This window comes from Xenopus laevis, chromosome 2L (assembly GCF_017654675.1).
Source record: "Xenopus laevis strain J_2021 chromosome 2L, Xenopus_laevis_v10.1, whole genome shotgun sequence".
In the NCBI taxonomy this organism is placed as follows: Eukaryota; Metazoa; Chordata; class Amphibia; order Anura; family Pipidae; genus Xenopus; species Xenopus laevis.
The window spans coordinates 171,879,001-171,894,259 of NC_054373.1; the positions used below are offsets into that span (position 1 = coordinate 171,879,001).

The following is a 15,259-nucleotide window of genomic DNA, read 5'->3' on the forward strand; positions in this document are numbered from 1 at the left end:
GGCATGGGGGTGGGCCAATGACATCAATGACATTGGGGGCAGGACAAGGACATATGAGGGAGGGGTCATGACATGCGGGATTGGGCTGCAACCTTTAAAGGTTGCCAGGTTTTGTTTCACTATAAAACCCGGATGGTTGTGAACTGAAGAACCCAACCCCCAAAAAAAAAAAAAACTGTGGGCAGGTGAACCGGTGGAAGTACATTCAGAATGTAAAAGCCAAGGACATAAGAGAGATAAACCTTAACTAACAGAAAACTGCAACAAGTAAGTATAGCAGCCTTGTGCAACAAGAGGGAGTAACAGGCAAATGTCCCCTTTAATTCCAGTCATTCTTATTTTAGTAAACACACACACATCTAAATATTAAAAATCAGCTGAGAAGATTAAACAAATCATTGACAAACAAAACTGTACATGCTCTCAGGCTGTGTACAAATGTCTGTTGCACTGGGTTGGCCAGGCACAAACACTTGCAGTCATCTGATGATCACATTGCAGGTGAGGTTGCTGGGATATGCTCATTTCTCTCCCTAGCCACAACACAGACATGAGTGTGTCATCCGTGTGCGTGTGTAAATATAAGCCCAAAAAGCTACTGTATTCTTTGGGAACTACTGTACACAACCTATAGACCTAAATTGTGTGTGTGTGTATGTGTGTGTGTATATATATATATATATATATATATATATATATATATATATATATATATATATATATATATATATACACATATACAGTCCCAAAGGTGCACACCATTTACAGGACAGAGTGCCCAAGACAGCAGGGTAAATGTATAGGTGAAGAATGGCGGCACTCACAGGGTTTTCAGGCGAAATAAAGAAAAAAGTTTTATTTAGCTCGACGGATAGAAACGTCGAGTTAAATAAAAAGTTTTTCTTTATTTCGCCTGAAAACCCTGTGAGTGCCGCCATTCTTCACACACACACATATAGTTTTTAGATGATTTGCCTTCTTCTTCTGACTCTTTCCAGCTTTTCAGGGGTCACTGACCCATCTAAAAAACAAATGCTCTGTAAGGCTACAAATGTATTGTTATTGCTACTTTTTATTACTCCTCTTTCTATTCAGTCCCTCTCATATTCATATTCCAGTCTCTTATTCAAATCAACACATGGTTGTTGGGTAATTTGGGCCCTAGCAACCAGAATGCAGAAACTGGAGAGCTGCTGAATAAAAAGCTGAATAACTAAAAAAAAAACAATTTCAAATTGTTCAAATATCACTCTCTACATCATACTACAAGTTAATTTAAAGGTGAACAACCCCTTTAAGCAGACTCCTGAAGGGCCACATCTGGCCAAAGAGCCAATACTAGGACTGCCTTGATCTAGTGGATGTGTGTATTGTCCTTGTTATTTTTCAGGCGGGTCACATGGAGCACAAACTTGCATAATCCTTTGACAGTAAAAATGATGTACAGGTATGGGACCTGTTATGCAGAATGCTTGGGACCTGGGGTTTTCCGGATAATGGATCTTTCCGTAAATGGATATACCTCAAGTCTACTATAAAAGCTTATAAACATTAAATAAATGCAATAGGCTGGTTTTGCCTCCAATAAAGATTAATTATATTGTATTTTGGATCAAGTACAAAGTACTAAATTATTATTATAACAGATTAAAAGGAAATCATTTAAAAAAAATTGGATTGTTTGGGTAAAATTGAGTCTATGGGAGACGGCCTTTCCGTAATTTGGAGCTTTTCGAATAATGTGTTTCCGGGTAACTGATCCCATACCCGTATCAGGTCCCAGTAGTGTACCCAGAAGACCAGCAGCTAGTGCAGTGATCCCCAAACAGTAGCTTGAGAGTAACATGTTGCTCACCAACCCCTTGGATGTTGCTCCCAGTGGCCTCAAAGCAGGAATTTATTTTTGAATTCCAGGCTTGGAGGAAGGTTTTGGTTGTATAAAAACATATGTACTGCCAAACAGAGTCTCCTGTAGGCTGCCAGTCCACATAGGGGCTATCAATCAGCCAATCACAGTCCTTATTTGGCACCCCAGGAAATGTTTTCATGCTTGTGTTGCTCTCCAATTCTTTTTACATTTAAATGTGGCTCATGAGTAAAAAAGGTTGGGCACCCCTGAGCTAGAGAATGAAATTGACACAAATATTCACACAGTAACAAGAAAGCCTTGGGCTACAGTTGGCCTTCTTTGAACCTATCACATAGCGAGAATCTTTGTGAAAATGATGTTACAAGCGCTTGTGATATACAAGAAGGAAGAGTCCATTTAATCACGTCAGCCTAATCCCTCCAGGGCTACTTTTGCCGTGTGTCTGGTTTCAGACTGCTCTTGCACAATACAGACACGTCAATAAACTCCATGCTATAGGGGAGACTCTGATCCAGTTCTGAATTGTGTTAATCTGGCCATACAAGCGAATCTTTCACCGATATGCCCACCAATGGCAGGGCTGTATTTGGGTAATCCGAACATTCGGCCCTAGGGCCGAACGATCAGATTACAAGGAGAAGCAATGGGCTCCGACGAGTCAGTCGGCGGAAAAATAAAACCTTCCCGATCAATTTTTAACATGACTTCAATTTTTCACATATGAGTGATGAGGGATTTCCCTGCAGTGGGCACCAACCATTTGGTTTTTGGTGTGCTACCACCGTTAAAGGGATACTGTCATGGGGAAAAAAATTTTTTTTTCAAAACGAATCAGTTAATAGTGCTGCTCCAGCAGAATTCTGCACTGAAATCCATTTCTCAAAAGAGCAAACAGATTTTTTTATATTCAATTTTGAAATCTGACATGGGGCTAGACATATTGTCAATTTCCCAGCTGCCCCAAGTCATGTGACTTGTGCTCTGATAAATTTTCAATCACTCTTTACTGCTGTACTGCAAATTGGAGTGATATCACCCCCTCCCTTTCCCCCCCCCCAGCAGCCAAACAAAAGAACAATGGGAAGGTAACCAGATAACAGCTCCCTAACATATGATCTTAAAAGTTCTTGTGGTTTAAAGTGGGTGTGGTTTAAAAGGGGGAGTGACCAACACTGACTTCCATTATCGGCCCTCCACCACATAGGCCAGTAAAATTTTGGCCCTCGGTACCACAGAAGTTGGACAGCACTGCTCTACATCATATGAAAAGATAAAGGTGAACAACCCCTTTAACGTTGGAGACAATCACCAGTAATGATGCCTTTAGCAACTAATCAGATCTTTGCTTTTGTTTTCTACATTGTAGGTGACTAATCTAACCAATTGGTTGCTATGGAGAACATCACTAATGATGTCGGACTCCAATGTTAATAAATACTCCCTTGTAGACCGTAGCCGGTATTCCGGCATCCAGGTTCATCTTTTATAGATGCTGCACCCGCTTGCCCCACCCCTTTTGTGACATCATTGCCGGGACAGGTCAGCGGGTCTATAAAAGCAACCCGGAAGCGCTGATGCGGGCGGGCTAAGAGAGGGCGGGTTACGATCGGGGAAATCCCGACCAGCAAATCACTATTATATGGCACAGGTTAAATAGTGGATAATGGATAACATCATTATGCTCTACAGAGCTTATCTGCTATCTGCTGTGTAACCTGAACCTTTTCTCATTTGAATGGCTGCCCCCATGGCTACACAGCAGCTTATTTATATAAACAATAGTCGTGTTTCTGAAGCAAATACACCAGTTTTACCAGTGCAGGGCAACACTGCATTATATCTTCATTACCTTAAAACACTTTCATTTTTTGATATCACTGTTCCATTAAAGGGGTGGTTCACCTTTACACTTTTTTTTTAGTATGTTGTAGAGTGGCCAATTCTGAGCAATTTTACATTTTTCTTTGGTATTTCTTTTTGAATAGTTTTTGAATTGTTTGCCTTTTTCTTCTGACCCTTTCCAGATTACAAATGGGGGTCACTGACCCCATCTGAAAAAACAAATGCTTTGTAAGGCTACAAATGTATTGTTATTGATGTTTTTATAACTCATCTATACTATTCATCATAATTCATATTCCAAGGCTACAAATGTATTGTTACTTTTTATTGCTCATCTTTCTATTCAGGCCTCTCCTATTCATATTCCTGTCTCTTATTCAAATCTGTGATTGGTTGCTAGGTTAATTTGGACCCTAGCAACCAGATTGCTGAAACTGCAAACTGGAGAGCTACTGAATAAAAATTTAAATAACTCAAAAAACACAAATAATAAAAAAATGAAAACCAACAGCAAATTGTCTCAGAATATTACTCTCTACATCATACTAAAGGTTAATTTAAAGGTGAACAGCCCCTTTGATTTTGAAAGGTAGCTCTACTTTATGGTCTTTAGCAGTTGAGGGAATTAAAGTGGCCATAGATGCAAAGATCCGCTCGTTTGGCGATGTTGCCAAACGAGCGGATCTTTCCCCGATATGCCATTAACAGGCATGGCTATATCGGGGGTAATCTGATTGTTCGGCCGTATGGCCGAACGATCAGATTACGATGTGCCATGAGCTCCGGCGGGATCGGTCGGGTTAAAATCAAACCTGACCGATCGACCAAACGACCGATCTCTGCCGGGCGAAAGATGTCGGCACACGCCACACACGATCCGAAAATCGGACGAATCGTCGATTCGTACGATCCGATCTGTGTGTCTATGGCCACCTTTAGACAAGTACAAGCAGTATTTACTATTGGCAAGGTCTCAGTACATGTAGAATATCTCTTATGCAGTCGAATGTTCCTGTTCTACTGCAATATCACATTTTTATTTCCAAACAACATCTATACAATAGTAAGTACTACGCTACGGAGTAACTGTGTAAAACATTCAAACACATCTGCATATGTCTCAGGCATAATTTCTCGTGGTCTCATAGAGACAAGCAATGGCGTTTTCAACCCACATTTTAGGTGCTGGAGCTTTTCTTACCAGTGATATGTGGGCAGGTCTGTGGGGTATCAAAGGGTCAAGTGGGTTGGGGTTAAGAAAAAGAAAATTATAAATAAAAACAAACCTACATGACAAGGCTAAATTGTACCCATGAGCCTAAAAAGTATTCATGAACAGCTGAAATCCCTGATAAGGACACACGCTAATATAATGGTGTAGCAGCTGCCAGTAAGCATGCATCATCATACATTTATAACTGCAACGTCAGAACAGGCTCTTTAATGGAAATATTAAAATGGGTGATACACGTTTGAACATGTTTTCTGCCTATAGTTTTTATATGATGTTTTTTTATATAAACTATTAACAACTGATTGTTGTGGTTTTTATGAATCCAAATAATTAACATTTTGAAAAAATAATTAACATTTTGAAAAAATGATTTCCTTTTTATCTGTAATAATAAAACAGTAGCTTGTACTTGATCCCAACCAAGATATAATTAATCCTTATTTGGAGGCAAAACCAGCCTATTGGGTTTACATGAATTTTTAGTAGACTATGAAAATCCAAAATATGTAAAGATCTGTTTTCCGGAAAGCCCCAGGTCCCGAGTATTCGAGATAATAGGACCCATACCTGTATTTCAATCTACTGTCTCAGAAAAACAAATATCTGTTATGACAATAGGTGGGAAGATTTAGTGGAATGGCCTAGCCTTCTGAAAGTTATGTCAAACAGGTGATACTTCTGCAGCTTAGCCCTCCATATCATTAAAGGGATACTGTCATGGGGAAAAAAAAAATTCCAAAATGAATCAGTTAATAGTGCTGCTCCAGCAGAATTCTGCACTGAAATTCATTTCTCAAAAGAGCAAACAGATTGTTTTATATTCAATTTGGAAATCTGACATGGGGCTAGACATATTGTCAATTTCCCAGCTGCCCCAAGTCATGTGACTTGTGCTCTGATAAACTTCAATCACTCTTTACTGCTATACTGCAAGTTGGAGTGATATCATCCCCTCCCTTCCCCCCCCCCCAGCAGCCAAACAAAAAAACAATGGGAAGGTAACCAGATAGCAGCTCCCTAACACAAGATAACAGCTGCCTGGTAGATATAAGAACAGCACTCAATAGTAAAATCTCATGTCCAACTGAGACACATTCAGTTACAATGAGAAGGAAAAAAAGCAGCCTGCCAGAAAGCATTTCTCTCCTAAAATGCAGGCACAAGTCACATGACTGGGGGCAGCTGGGAAATTGACAAAATGTCTAGCCCCATGTCAGATTTCAAAATTGAATTTAAAAAAAAAATCTGTTTGCTCTTTTGAGAAATGGATTTCAGTGCAGAATTCTGCTGGAGTCGCACTATTAACTGATGTGTTTTGAAAAGAACATGTTTTCCCATGACAGTATCCCTTTAATTCTAAAATAACTCAGAATATTCCTTTGCATTTTAAACACATCCCTCTCAGGGCAGACTTTTTCAAATCGATCACTGGTATGTTAGTAGCAAGCCCTCTATTCAAACAGAAAAGTTGAAAAGGAACTATAATTCTATACACCTGCACTAATCACACTAACATCCAATTCATATGAGAAACGCAATACATGTAGTTCACTTGCAGTCACTTGGGCTACTTTGGGGAAAGTTTAGTTAAAACGGAGGGTTGTTTCTGAGTCTTCTCGGGCGTTGAGAATTATAGTTACTATACTACAGCATCAGCAATCCAAAACTGTACTTTATTTGAAAATGTCAACATTACATATATAATGTATTACACCATAGTGATTTAGTAAACAATTTATTCATAATTGAAATGCTGAAGTGCCTTCTCATTCAAAAAGATTATGGGTAGTTAAACCAAGAAACTGACTTTGATCAAACAAGAATTTTCTATTTCTGCACAATTTTGAGTGTTTTTTTTGAGGCTGAGTAGCATTGGCGATGGCATTGTTTCTTATTTTCTTCCCATGAACTCAACTTTCCCTCCCCCTCGCTGATTTGCATATGCAAATTAGGGTTCAGATTCGGCTCAGTATTCGGCCGAATCTTTCACAAAGGATGCAGGGGTTCGGCCAAATCCAAAATAGTGGATTTGGTGTTTCCCTAATAGGCGAAAAGTATGTGACTTTTGAATTGGTCCGCTTTTATTTTGTGTAGTTTTTTGAATTATTTTTGAATTATTTTTCTTCTGACTCTTTCCAGCTTTCAAATGAGGGCCACTGACCCCATCTAAGAAATGCTCTGCAAGGCTACAAATGTATTGTTATTGCTACTTTTTATTAACTCCTCTTTCTATTCAAGCCCTCTTCTATTCATATCCCAGTCTCTTATTCAAATCAGTGCATGGTTGCTAGGCTAATTTGGACCCTAGCAACCAGATTGCTGAAATTACAAACTGGAGAGCTGCTTTATATAAAAGCTAAATAATTAAAAAAACCACAGATAATAAAAAATGAAAACCAACTGCAAATTGTCTCAGAATTTAACTCTCTACATCATACTAAAGGTTAATTTAAAGGTGAACAACCCCTTTAAAGGACAAGGAACGTTACTAGTCAGCACCTTTTACTAATTTACAGTTAGGATAAAGTAGAATCCTGTAACCTGGCCGACATTTTAATTCACTTTAATCCACTACCCAACACAACCTACAACTGACTTAAGCTGGCCATAGACGCAAAGATCCGATCGTACGAATCAACGTACGATCGGACTTTCCCATCTCCCGACCCTCCACTAACCATTCAGATCAAAGTCTTTACCATTCCGATCAAATAAGAACAGATCACCCAATGTTCTGCCCCTGACAGCAATCGTACGATACTTATGTCTGACAACACTAGTGACAGTCTCCCTCTGAAAATCGTACGATCGGCAATACACGCAGAGATATTATCGGCAGGCGACAGAAATTTTCTAACCTGTCCGATCGACCAAAGGACCGATCTCAGACAGACGAAAAATGTCAGGACTCTCCACACATGGTCCGAAAATCGTACGAATCCACGATTCGTACGATCGGATCTTTGCGTCTATGGCCAGCTTTATCCACAACCTGACCCAATACTTATTGGCCACCATAAAAACAGAAGTAACAGTTATTCAACCTGATGCCAAAATCAACTAAAGAGATGCTTGTGACTTCAATGTGCAAATAGGCGAGGAGTATGTTGGAGTATCGTGTTTATGTAACAAGCTTACGATTTAAAATAAATTTACTCTTCATTTTCCTTTTCGACCAGACATGTTCTATAGACTTTGTCCCAGATCTGGTAAAGTGGCCCTTACAATGGATCAGACTACAGAAGTTTACAACATATGGCAATGAGATACAATGTAGGCTCTCCGCAAACATAAATAATTCATAGCAGCAGGGTTAGAGATTTAGCATTTAGTAAATGGGATTTATAAATAAAAGACCTTGTACCGTTACAATGCACCTTGCATCACAATGAGGATGGCTGCTTGTTAATTCATGGCAGATTTTTTTTTATGTTTTTCAAAGCACTTCAGGCTGTGGTTTGTTTTAGTAAACAGCAGGCTCCTAAACCACAGCAGGGGGGTAATAGGTGCAAAATACTTGGACGATATCATGATTAAACCAAAATACAGAAATATCTTTTTAACCAATTTCTAAGTACATGGCTAAGCGGTAATAAACTGCACATTCATTTGGGGCACACGCCCCATTAGTATAGAACCCATATAAGTAATAAGGCTGGTATGTAGCTGGAAGAGTTTAAAAGTGACCCTTGGAACCAGAAAATTGATTGCCAGGAGAGAGTGTTAATGTTAAAGGGGTTGTTCACCTTCCAATACTTTTTTCAGTTCAGTTACATTCAGATCGTTCACCAGAAATAAAGACTTTTTCCCAATTACTTTTATTTTCTATTTGTGACCGTCCTAGTATTGAAGTGCAAAGTCTAATTTTTCACATTTTAAAGCAGCTCTGGGGAGGGGGGTTGCCAACCCTATAAGGGAAGAGACACACTTGGAGATTCGGAGAGATTTAGTCGCCCGACGGCAAATCGGCTCTTCCTACTGAGTAGATCTAAATCGCCGGCGGAATGGCACTCGGAGTTCTTAGTTTTCCAAAGTCGCCTCGGAACCTTGGGGTGACTACGGAAAACGAAGCGCTCCGAATGCCATCCCGCCTGCTACAATTTAAATCGCCGGCGGGATGGCACTCGGAGCACTTCGTTTTTCCGAAGTTACCTGAAGTTTCCGAAGCAACTTTGGAAAACGAAGAGCTCCGAATGCCACCCCGCCAGTTATTTCAATTTCCAAGGCGACTTCGGAAAACAAAGTGCTCCGAGTGCCACCCCGCCAGCAATTTAAATTGTAGATGGCGGGAGTTAGTTCGGGGAGATTAGTCGCCTGAAGAAGTGGCGATTTGACGCCAGACGACTAACCCCCCCGAATCTCCATGTGTGTCTCTGCCTTGAACTGTTCTAAATTGATACGTTTAGTGGATACATTTCATATCTTTGTCCCTGCTGAGCAGAATCTCTGGGTTTCATTAAAGGCAGCTGTTATATAATTGATACAATAGTTGCTAATACTCCAGAGATGTTGTGGAGAAATGTATCAACTAAATGTTGCAAAATTGTGACAGTTTAGAATCAGCGCCTGAATTACTGAGCTGCCAGACTCAAACCCCAGGAACATTAAAATTCAATTTTGGAAAAACAGTAAAAAGTATAACATGGAAAGTAATTGAAAAAAGTCTTTATTTCTGAGAGTTTAATTCTACAATAGATACAATACAACAGGGACAAAGGACTGTTAAATCTAGACTTTTCTATGTGGAAACCTCTCCCTCAATGCAAAACAATTGTTTATATCAAAAATGTGTCATTTTCCGGATGTTCTTCTTCACCTTCCAGGAACCCGATACATGGGAATCTGGGGCTGTAGTTCAGCATAAGCACACAGGGACAGGCTAAATATTCATCATACACATACGGATGACAATCCCTAATACTGTGCAAATGGAATGGCCACAATACTGCCCTCCCCATACAGTTATATTGCAATAGATATGTAGCCATTAGCTGGCTATCCTCAATGCCCCAACAGTAGCCCATTAACAAAATACCCTGTGCAGTGCCTTTAAAGGGGTGTTTGATTTTTAACTTAACTTTGAGTATGTTATAGAATGGACAGTCCTAAGCAACTATTCAGTTGGTCTTCATTATTTTTGTACATGTTTTTAAATATTTGCCTTCCTCTTCTGGCTCTTTCCATCTTTCAAATGGGGGTCAATGACCCCATCTAAAAACAAATGCTCTGTAAGGCTACAAATCTATTGTTATTTATACTTTTAGTTACTCATCTTTCAATTCAACTCTTCTCCTATTCATATTCTAGTCTCTTGTTCAAATCAATGCATGGTTGCTAGGGTAATTTGGACCCTATCAACCAGACAGCTGAAATTGCAAACTGGAGAGCTGTTGAATAAAAAGCTAAATAACAAAAACCACAAATAATAAAAAATGAAAAGCAATTGCAAAGAGTCTCGGAATACCACTCTCTAGTCTACACCATACTAAAAGTTAATTTAAAGGTGAACATGAATCATAACCTGGGCAGGGCCAGAAGTAGTGCACAGTACCAGAAATACTCTAAATACTATACTATACTAAATACTATAGCGCTATGAATACTAACCCTGGCAGTGCCACCAGCAGCAGCTGAAGTATGGTACAACTGAGCACAATCACATAGTACTACAATGTTATGGTTCCTTCACTGGGCAGAGCCCTGAGAATTACAGTGAAATGTAAGGGATGGGTCACCTTTAAGTTAACTTTTAGTATTTAGTGATATAGAATGACTATTTCTAAGCAACTTTTCAATTGGTCTTCATTATTTTTATTTTATAGTTTTTGAATTATTTGCTTTCTTCTAACTCTTTCCAGCTTTCAAATGGGGGTCACTGACACCATCTAAAATCATTACTCATCTATCTATTCAGGCCTCTGCTATTCATATTCCAGTCTCTTATTCAAATCAATGCATGGTTGCTAGGGTCATTTGGACGGACACTATTAACCCGAGTGCTGAAATTGCAAACTGGAGAGCTGATGAATAAAAAGCTAAATAAACCACATATAATAAAAAATGAAAACCAATTGCAAATAAGCACTAAGCCAAGTATTGCGGCACCCTGACAAGTGCTCGCAGCAGTACCTGAAGTAACGCTGTTCCCCAGTATTACCCGGAGTATGGTGGTACTATATGTTGTGCCCCAGTATTACCAGGAATATGGTGATACTTTTAACTGTGCCCCAGTATTACCCGGAGTAGGGTGGTACTATATGCTGTGCCCCAGTATTTCCCTGAGTATAGTGATACTTTTTGCTGTGCCCCAGTATTACCCAGAGTATGGTAGTACTTTATGCTGTGCCCCAGTATTACCTGGAGTATAGTGATACTTTTAGCTGTGCCCCAGTATTAGCCAGAGTATGGTAGTACTATATGCTGTGCCCCAGTATTACCTAGAGTATGGTGATACTTTTAGCTGTGCCCCAGTATTACCCGGAGTATAGTGGTACTATATGCTGTGCCCCAGTATTACCTAGAGTACGGTGATACTTTTAGCTGTGCCCCAGTATTATCCGGAGTATGGTGATACTGTTAGCTGTGCCCCAGTATTACCCGGAGTATGGGGATACTGTTAGCTGTGCCCCAGTATTACCTGGAGTAAGGTGGTACTAGATGCTCTGCCTCAGTATTACCAGGAGTATGATGCTACTATATGCTGTGCCCCAGTATTACCTAGAGTATGGTGATACTTTTAGCTGTGCCCCAGTATTACCCGGAGTATGGCGATACTGTTAGCTGTGCCCCAGTATTACCTGGAGTAAGGTGGTACTAGATGCTCTGCCTCAGTATTACCAGGAGTATGGTGGTATTATATGCTGTGCCCCAGTAATACCAAGAGTATGGTGGTACTATATGCTGTGCCCCAGTATTACCTAGAGTACGGTGATACTTTTAGCTGTGCCCCAGTATTATCCGGAGTATGGTGATACTGTTAGCTGTGCCCCAGTATTACCCGGAGTATGGGGATACTGTTAGCTGTGCCCCAGTATTACCTGGAGTAAGGTGGTACTAAATGCTCTGCCTCAGTATTACCAGGAGTATGATGCTACTATATGCTGTGCCCCAGTATTACCTAGAGTATGGTGATACTTTTAGCTGTGCCCCAGTATTACCCGGAGTATGGCGATACTGTTAGCTGTGCCCCAGTATTACCTGGAGTAAGGTGGTACTAGATGCTCTGCCTCAGTATTACCAGGAGTATGGTGGTATTATATGCTGTGCCCCAGTAATACCAAGAGTATGGTGGTACTATATGCTGTGCCCCAGTATTACCTAGAGTATGGTGATACTTTTTGCTGTGCCCAAACATTACCCAGAGTATTGTGGTGCTATACACTGTGCCCTAATATTACCTGGAGTATGAAGGTATATTTTTGCTGTATGCCAGTATTATCCAAAGTATGGTGATACTTTTAGCTGCGCCCCAGTATTACTAGAAGTATGGTGATAGTATATGCTGTACCCCAGTATTACCTTGAGTATGAAGGTATATTTAGCTGTGCCCCAGTATTACACAGAGTATGGTGAACTGATACTATACACTGTGCCCCAGTATTACCTGGAGTATGAAGGTATATTTTGCTGTATGCCAGTATTGCCTTTAGTATGGAAGTCCTTCTAGCTGTGCCCCAGTATTATCATGAGTATGGTGCAAGTATATACTGTGCCCCAGTATGACTGTACTTTATGTAGCAGTATTATTATGGAGCAGTATTATTATGCAGCAGTATTATTATGCAGCAGTATTATTGTGCAGCAGTATTATTGTGCAGTATTATTGTGCAGCAGTATTATTATGCAGCAGTATTATTGTGCAGCAGTATTATTGTGCAGTATTATTGTGCAGCAGTATTATTATGCAGCAGTATTATTGTGCAGCAGTATTATTGTGCAGCAGTATTATTGTGCAGTATTATTGTGCAGTATTATTGTGCAGCAGTATTATTGTGCAGCAGTATTATTGTGCAGTATTATTGTGCAGCAGTATTATTGTGCAGCAGTATTATTGTGCAGTATTATTGTGCAGCAGTATTATTGTGCAGCAGTATTATTGTGCAGCAGTATTATTATGCAGCAGTATTATTGTGCAGCAGTATTATTGTGCAGCAGTATTATTGTGCAGCAGTATTATTGTGCAGTATTATTGTGCAGCAGTATCATTGTGCAGCAGTATTATTGTGCAGCAGTATTATTGTGCAGCAGTATTATTGTGCAGTATTATTGTGCAGCAGTATCATTATGTAGCAGCAGTATCATTGTGTAGCAGTATCATTGTGAAGCAGCAGTATCATTGTGTAGCAGCAGTATCATTAGCAGTATTATTGTGTAGCAGTATTATTATGGCCTCCCCTAGTCAGGCCATGGTGTCTGTGCCCCTCAGAAGTATTTCAGCAGCAAGAAGTAGGAAGGCGGTGCCCAGCAGAGCAATAAGTTATTCAGTCCCCCAGCAAAGTGTGTTGGTGCCAGTCTATGTTAGACAACAACAGAAGCCAAACTTCCCCGCTCTCTCTGCCAATATCCCCCCACACACACGGCCTGCTCACTCTCCCCTTCTCCAGCGCTTTCCCCAGCAGCCCTGCCTCTCCCCCCGCGTCCCCTAAAAACTCCCGTTACCTGTAAGAAGGCCTGGGCGCCTCCTCCCGCAAGCTCCGTTACTCGGGCAGCTCTGGAGGTTGTTGGCTCCGTCTGGGCTGGGGCCGCGCAGTCTCCCTGGGGAGTAAAGAGAGGCGGGAGGATAGAGCGGAGGGAGGGGGCAGAGGGATGGAGTGAGAGTCAGGACTGACAGCTACACAACATGGCTGCCCCGGAGCCTACGGGCTGAGGCACTTGGAAGGGAGCACTCACACGCTCAGGGGGGTGGCGGCGGCAGCTTTGGCAAGGGTTGTGTTTTGGCCGCTCATATACACCAAATGTAGCGGTCTCTCGCTCTCCAATTTTATAATTCGCTTTATTTTCTATTTATACTCTGCAAAACCGCTTCTTTTTCTTTTTTACGTTATATATCCCCCCCCCCCAAGCACTAATTTTTGCCAACGGGGGAAATGGATTTTGTAGAAAATTCCCTGAGGTAAAATGTTGAAGTTGAAGAGAGACTGGCACTTACCACATTAAAATGATCCCACACAAACAAATGAGAAAGTCTTTTATTGCAAACCTGACAGAAAAATATTTGCTCTTAGTGAAAAAGTCAATTTTTACAGGGGATTCAGGGGATAATGGTTCATAGGTTGGAGAAAGACGAACCATGCAAATAGGACTGAGGAGCATTTTATTTTAGAAAAATGCTGTATCGCAATGCATTTTGTTTTTACTAGACAGATCGAGCAAGTTGGGCCATGGAAGGGTAACTGAAATACTTTTAATCAGAAAAAATCTATCGGTTTTTGTTATTTCTTGAGCTAATCAGGGAAATTGAAGCTCCTCCATGTTTGGTCCTTGCGAGGTAAAGAGTATAAACCCCTCCCTTCCCTTTTTGTGGCCTTTTGTTAGCCCGAGTCCATTATGCAGAGGGTCATTTGTGCACTGGGAATCTAATTTTTTACTTTGCAGGAACCAAACAAAGAGAAGCTTCCAATTCCCTGTTTAGCTCAAGAATTAACATGATCATGATTAAAGAAATAGGCAAAGACATAAATAAAGCACAAACCCTGTTCAGTGAACTCATGTTGAACAAGGGAATATACTGCCTCTTTAAGGGCAGAGACACACTCTGCTCTATCAGGAGATTAGTCGCCCAGTGACAAATCGCTTCTTCGGGCGACTAATCTCCACAAACTGCCTTCCTGCCGGCTAGAATGTAAATTGCCGGTGGGATGGCACTAGGAACACTTTGTTTTCCGAAGTCGCACGAAGTTGCCTCACGAGGAAACTCAGGCGACTTCGGAAAGCTGAAGCGATCCAAGTGCCATCCCACCGGCAATTTACATTTTAGCCGGCGGGAAGGCAGTTGGGGTTAGTCGCAGTTGGGGTTAGTCGCCCGAAGAAGAATCGATCTGTCGCTGGGCAACTAATCTCCCGAAATAGCGTGTGTCTCTGCCCTAAACTGAAGGTGGTACAGTGATAATCATGGACACCTTGCTGCACTGTGGTCCTAGGTTGATCCCAGCTACCTAGTAGCAATTTAGATGTTCTCCTTCTGAGGGTTTCCTGTAAATACTCCTGTAAATACTCCGGTTTTCTTCTACATTGCAAAAACATGCAAGAAAATTAATTGTCTGCTAATACAATTGGACACAGTGTGTGCGACCTCAGATCATTGGATCTCAAAC

At 40.8% G+C, this 15,259-nt stretch overlaps 1 protein-coding gene across 1 annotated transcript in view; it reads right to left on the minus strand.

The window, feature by feature from the left end:
- The window catches only part of rdx.L (radixin L homeolog), a 65,807-nt gene extending 51,955 nt beyond the window's left edge, over positions 1–13,852 (minus strand). The window contains exon 1 of the mRNA XM_041582689.1: positions 13,605–13,852. The gene's annotated coding sequence lies outside the window, so the exon portion shown is untranslated. The remainder of the gene's footprint in view (positions 1–13,604) is intronic.
- Between the last annotated feature and the right edge of the window lie 1,407 nt (positions 13,853–15,259).